Source organism: Mizuhopecten yessoensis, unplaced genomic scaffold (genome assembly GCF_002113885.1).
Source record: "Mizuhopecten yessoensis strain PY_sf001 unplaced genomic scaffold, ASM211388v2 scaffold10107, whole genome shotgun sequence".
In the NCBI taxonomy this organism is placed as follows: Eukaryota; Metazoa; Mollusca; class Bivalvia; order Pectinida; family Pectinidae; genus Mizuhopecten; species Mizuhopecten yessoensis.
Genome location: NW_018408382.1, coordinates 152,848 through 159,820, shown reverse-complemented (window position 1 = coordinate 159,820; position 6,973 = coordinate 152,848). Strand labels below are relative to the sequence as shown.

Here is a 6,973-nt window from a genome sequence, read left to right as displayed (position 1 = left end):
CGACAGAACGACGATTTAGTAGAAGGATTACGTGTATACAGTGAGTATTGTTCTGTCACAATTTTAGATTCGTTTAAGCAGGTAATGCATAGAAGTAACCTCAGTGGTATATCTTGTATTATTTTGCGGAAAACAATAACTGCAACACAAAAGATTTATCAGTATAAGGTATGCAATGGAAATAATATAGGGTGTGGTGAAAAATATTACCCTCTGATGCTTTTCAAAATGTTGTTTAGTTGACACTGCAAACTAAATAACATACAAGTGTATGTATATTTCTATCTAACATTACTCTCATGTTATCTCCATTCAGCACATATTTTTTTGCAGCTTTAGGATCCCCGTATCATAAGTTGTACGTACAAGATAGTATGTTTTACGTACAAGATAAACGTATCTATGTAGTGGCCAGAATACGCTGCCCTAGACTGGTTCATCCAGTAAAAGGAATAATGTCTTATATTATTTCAGTGAAAATCCATCTTTATTCTTGATAAGTTTAAGTGTATCATATGCAAAACATTTTGTTGTCATGTAAAAGTTATATTATTCAGATACAAAAGTTGACATAATTGTGAAAACATTTTTTTCTTATAAATTTCCGTAGCTTTGGATCATATTGGTGTTTAGTTTTGCTTTTATTTGTTTTTCGGTAATTTCGCATTAATGGTTTAGAGTATTGTCACCCAATGCCTCTTACTTTCCAGCTGCCGACGTAAGCATAGGTAATCAGATCATTTTTGTCAACAAGAGATCGCCGGTGGCAGTAAACTCGACTTCAAATGACAGTTACACAAACATCTCGTAATTGGTCGAAAATCTTATTTATTAAAAGTTTTAAAGCACACGATAACACCTCCTTTCAATGCACACTTTTTTCGCTATGTGTACAGCAATGTGGTAGGAGTGGTCACATTTGAGTAGTATTTAACAATTCAGATGGTCATTAAGTGTGGACGGGGTTTTGAAAAGGAAGAAAAAGGAAAACTAAGAAGTGCTAACAATGACGCACCAACCACATGTTCTAGCGAAAGGTACAGTCAACGCCTATGGAGATTTAACATTATCGTCGGCCCCGCTTGGAATTTCAAAACAAGATAAATCCAAAAAGGTATGGGTTTAGGAAGCTTAAATCAAGAACAGTTAGTTCCAGAATTCATTTTATGATAAATGGGACCTCATTGACTTACACCTGTGTGGGTGTTAAAAGTGCGGTAATATAATTCCTCCAAGAGCATTTAAATAACACAATTACTATAAAATTATATAATCATCGTGTGTCAAGAAAGAAGTGTTCTTTTTATTGAAGATTAAAGCAGAAAAATATGTGAGAGAATTTCCATTTTTGACACGTTAACATACATAGTTCTAAACCGAGTCTATTTTTCATACTTGTTATATCTTTCAACATCAGGAATTTCAAAAATATTGACAACCGGTAAATTTGTCATATAACACTTTTGATTCAAAATAAGTTTTCTTTCCACTTTTTCTTTAACTTGTGTTTCTTCATGACCAAAGGTCCTTGAGGCTTGATATTTGGCAAGTAGGTTGTTCATGTGAATGGATTGAAGTTTTGTAAACGTTGATGACCTTGATCTTCGTTCAAGGTCACAAAAATCATATGTGCTAAAATATTGTTTTTGTATGGGGACTAAGACAAGTATATCTTTCCTTGCTTTATTTGTTTAGAGTTAACGATGTAAAATAATATTCTTTCATATTTTGTCATATAATGAATGAGCAATATCCCCGTTCCTATATTAACCAGATCTGTAAGCTAAAGGCTAACGAAAGCAAAGCATTTCAAATCAATCCATATTCTCCCACCAGCAATTATTTAAGTATATATGTCACTGGCATACTTCCTGTTATTACCCTATCTGTAAACTTTCATTGAAATCGGCTCAGTAGTTCATGAGGCGGACAAAGAATTTTTCAACAAAGGGCCACAACTCATTTTTAAAGGGTCGGAATGAAAACATACTACTTGGATGCACAATGTCAGGGGGCAGTTACCATATCTGTAAACTTCCGTTGAAATTGGCCCCATAGTTTTGGAGGAGTTGTGGAGGACAAGTATTTTCAACAAAGGGCCATTTCTCCGGAAAAAAAGGGTCAGACTGAAAAAGAAATTACGTGGAAATTGGTCCATTTCTTTAGAAGAAGTTGTCCGGACATTTTTTTCTACGGACAGAAAGACGGACAGACAAGCTGATTCGTTGCGGGGGGTATAATAAAGTGTAAAATAGTTTTACTATTAAGATTATTTTATTGTTTTTTTTTTTATAATTGCATATCTTTGTCTATATGTCAATGTCAACCTTAAGTAACTCTCCGGAGGAAAGATTACTTTGGCAGGATACATATTTATGAGTTCTTACTGCTGCACATAACTTTAAAACATGCGTAATATAATAAAGTGATTTGGTATGATACAAGAACAGAACATGTGACGTTATTTACCATAATTAACATTGATACTCAAATCTCCATGATTATGTTAAACTGGGCATTGATCTTGTTTGGCATGCTCACAAAGTACTTTACCGGTTTTTATATTACATAAAAATGATTCTGTAGAGATAATATATGTATGGAAAGTTTGAAATATAGACTACCATTATAACTATATATAGGCAAGTTTACAATATTGGTTATAATTTAAATGTGGTGAAAATTTGTATGTTTTTCTAATTATAAGTTTCGCTACGCTTACTCCATGTATACCAATACTCAACCTGCTGTTATACAAGGAGGTTCACTACGGCTATCAGTAGTAATTATGAATAATTATTTATGCAATTATTGATAAATTTTTTGTATCTACATATGGCAAAAGAATAAAAGAAATCAAAGTGGGGGCCAAATGTTGACCTCACCTTTGATTTTCGCTGTTCTGTTTTTTCAGAAAACGATGAGGAAACAGACCATTACTCTGTGCTTAGTGGCAGCCATACTTAGTGTAACCCTGGCAAAAGACGAAACGGAGCAGAAGCAAAGGAGACAGTTTGCTTTTTTGCTTGAATCCTTGCTCGGAGGGCTTTTGCAGGAACTGCAGCTGAAACTGCAATAGGAGCAAGTTTGGGCGCTGGTCTTGCTGCAGGTATCGATGCAAGTAGCACCTCCAGAGGGGGTGATGACAGTAAAAACATTGCAACAAACACTTGCACATTTTATACGTTGAAATAGTTTATTCAATTGCATCAAGTTGATGATACAAGCTTTATTCGATAAAGTTTAATAATGTATAATATCATACCAACTGACATTGAAATATTCATACTAAGAGTAAAATGGACAAAGGATTGTGTAATCTTATTGTCAAAAATACCACTTTCGGTACACATTGTAATTCCGAACAAGAAACAATAGTATTATAGTAACAAACAAAATTATGTTACATTAATTTTATTGGAAATTGTACAGCATTGAAATATTGAAAGATGTCCTTTTCCTCCAATATTCATGTGTCCTTTTTGGAATATAAGTATACCCTCTAATCACGCCATACATCTAAACTGACAACGATATTTTATTAACTGTAAAGCACTATATAAACCCAAAGCAATATTTCCCCATAAAATGTTGATCCAAAATGCTTAATTAATCCGATTTCATTTCGCAAACCTCATTAAGATATCGTTATGCATATTCACGATTTCCGTGCTAGAATAGGCAATTCGAAACAAATTTGCAAATACATAAGATTTAGACGAGATCACCTGTGTAGGGAAAAGCTCTCAGAGTTCATCCCTGATAATGCTCTCATTGAAAAGACATTGGCCAACTGGAAAAGAAAAAAGGTAAGTCGGTCACCTTCAAAGTCAACAATGGTAAGGAAGGTATAGTGCAACAAGCGGCGTACAAAACCTCTTGCCAGAGCCATCAAAAAAATCGATCGATCAAAATCTGGTTTACTAGGCGGTGACAATGCTGGGCTGTAAGTCAACTTTCAATTAGGATGACGGTTAAAGTAACTGATAATTGCTTACACAAAACCTGTTTGATATATACATTGTCATTAAGATACCTCTTTTACAACCTCCAGTGCAGAGGTCATTTCCTACAACAAACATGGATGCAAACTCCTTGGAGATAGTGGGTATGTAAGAGAAACAAGTAATCAAACTAGTAGCTGATTGTGGCCAGTAGTTTTTCAGCCCAGTGGTATGTTAACATTACACGATGGAGGCATAACAAATCTCACAATTCTCCGATGAGAAAGGGGACCTACGATAAAATTGGATTTGAAAGATATCTACTTTACAATGTCTGTTTTCCTCAGTCACAGGGAATTTCTAAAGTTTGTTTGGGGGAACACATGGTGCGAGTTCCAAGCAGTGCCTCCCTGCTCCTCGACTCTTCATCCAACTCGTAAACCCCTTTCAAAGACGTCTTGGAATAACACCGGTAACTAACCTGGAGGGTATGATAGTCCTCAATCAGTGTCAGCAAGGGTTGTTGAGGAATCTCAATTGGTTTGCATTGTAATTAGACCGTCTTGGCTTCTTCGTAAACTGGGCGAAGTTTGTATGTGCCCTCACATAATAGAGTTTTAGGGTACCTTGTCACCTCGGTAGAGATGTCTGTCGCTGCCACACAGAAAGAAATGTCAGACAACAGTAGTCCTGAGAGAAACACCTGCCAGACAGTTGGAAAAAATATTGGATCATTTGACATCATCACTCCAGCATCCCTCCATTATCGATATTAAAAAATTGTCACAGATACAGTTACTTTTAGTCCACAAATCATACCAGGCCATAGTATCTCTGGAGGAGTTGATGGATGGATTTGTCAGACGAAGTTTTAGAACGATAGAGATTGTAAATTATTTGTCAGAATGCTTTTAGAAACGGGATAGTTATAGTTATAGGACATTGAACTGTCGTTGATCCGCAATTCCTTTTTTGATGATATGTACAAGACCCTACTTCTCTGTGATGTGGCCACCTGGGATGAGAATATGATGTTGGATTATACGAAAGATATCGGTTCTAATCAATCGTTGACTGATGAAATGTTGACACTGAAAATAATATTCTTTTGGTCTTCGATTCAGCCAGCAGATCCTTCGAACTGTGTGCGATGGACAAACGTTACTTGTCAGAAGCTGATGAATATTTCGATTTTAAAATCGCTAAAAAGGGCCAGCCCCCTTTGCAGGGGTTATTCCAGACGTTGAAGGCGGGACCTGAGATCTGTGTAGTCAAAGTCCTCAAATGCTACTTAGAGAATTCTAACAACGGAGGAAATGTTTGATTACTGTTTGGCACCAGCGCCTGTTGCGCTACGTTGATCCACACAAACCATTGGTAGCTAGGCTGTTGCAGGTTGGTTGGTAAGACTCTTGGGCCTAGCTAGACCTGATGCACATGAGTTCAGTGATCATGTTACAAGGGCAGCTTCGACCTCAGAGGCACAAGTAATGGGTCTTTCCTGTACAGAAATAGTGGAGATTGCCAGGTTGACAAAAGCGATCACTTTCAAAGGGCACTGCAATGTGTCCGAGATATGTTGTCAGACCTAAAATCAGTAAGAGTAAGTTTAAGAAAGCGGTTTTGTCAAACAAAGCCAGCGTGTAAATAATTTGAATAAACATGCAGATGAGTCATACCTATTTACATTGTGGCTTTTACTTTAACATGCATAATTATCTATTATTTTGCGAAATGAAATTGTAAATGCACGTATATCTGTCATGTTCAAATACCGTTATAATGAAATAAACATAAAAGAGACTCCTGGCTGATTTGCTCAGGAAAAGATCATTGTTCGGTTATTTGCAGGAACTGCAGCTGAAACAATAGGAGCTGGTCTGGGCGTAGCCGCTGGGACTGGTCTTGCAGCAGCAGGTATCGAGTCAGCCATACACCATCACCCTCACACGGCAGTAAAACCAACACTTGCAGGTAGGATGCCATTCATAGCGATAGAAAATTATTTGCGTCGTTTTAGAGTAAAAAGTTACGACTGCTCATTGAATCCTTAGATATTCAAGAAAAACATATTCACAAGTAACCAATTATACCTGTATAATGTATAAACCATAGCAAATAATCACAATTCAATAAAATATCAGTATTATTAAATATCACGTTACAGTGGTCAAGCCTATTGACCATACTGGTACTCTGACTGGTGTCCAGACGGTAGTTGTAGCGGCTCCACCGCTGAATTTAACTCTGTGTGAAAGTACAGGCTACTGCACTTCCGGTAAATGCGACCTAGGAAATCACCTATTTCTTGGGAACGTGTTATGCGTCGGGAGCCGAAAATGCTGCATACCAAATGGTACTTGTGGTGTTGAGGCAAGGATTGGACAACTCGAAGTTACAGGTCCCGGGAAGTGTCGACTTCCTGTTACCGACCACGTGTGTCATGATGACGAGAAAGTGACCACTGACCTGACCTGTAATTCTGGATACACCTGCTGTGTAGATAAAAACTGTAAGTGTAATGGCTTAATGAACTTTTTAGTCTTTATTGATGAGAGTGTCCGGGTCAAAAATGATTACCAAATTTACTAGAAATTCACATAGTTGTGATATATTCCATCCATTTAATTAGGTGTTCATAATAGAATGTTTCTTTCGTTTTCCTTTCCATTGTATCATGTACTTATTATATTGTCTACGTTGATTTGATCGTCATGTGGCACACTAAAGTGAATCGACTTGTCTAGGCGATTGCCTCATACACATTTGACAAGTGTAAATATGCTATACTTGTCATTTATCTGATGAAGGTGACAGTACAAATCGTACTAGTCATCAAAACATCGCACATAATTATTTATAACTGGTTGAGTTATATGAACCTGTATATAACACTTATCTACCTACTTGAAGAAAATGTTTTGAAGTTTGTGTACAATAATCATACCTTTTTATTTTTAGAAATTTCGACGAAATTGCAGACAGAAATATTTGAAATGTTAAAGAAATAAAGTGGCATATATAAACGC

General features: G+C 36.5%; 1 long non-coding RNA gene across 3 annotated transcripts; it reads left to right on the top strand.

Annotated features, from left to right (window-relative positions):
• LOC110459535 lies at nucleotides 1–6,973 on the top strand. Of its 3 annotated transcripts, none has more exons than XR_002463908.1 (4): nucleotides 1–40; nucleotides 2,915–3,109; nucleotides 5,796–6,456; nucleotides 6,906–6,973. It is a non-coding gene; the product is annotated as an uncharacterized LOC110459535 (long non-coding RNA). The 3 variants fall into 3 exon arrangements; XR_002463909.1 differs by lacking the exon at nucleotides 6,906–6,973 and having other exon boundaries at nucleotides 5,796–5,918; nucleotides 6,112–6,764; XR_002463907.1 differs by lacking the exon at nucleotides 6,906–6,973 and having other exon boundaries at nucleotides 5,796–6,764.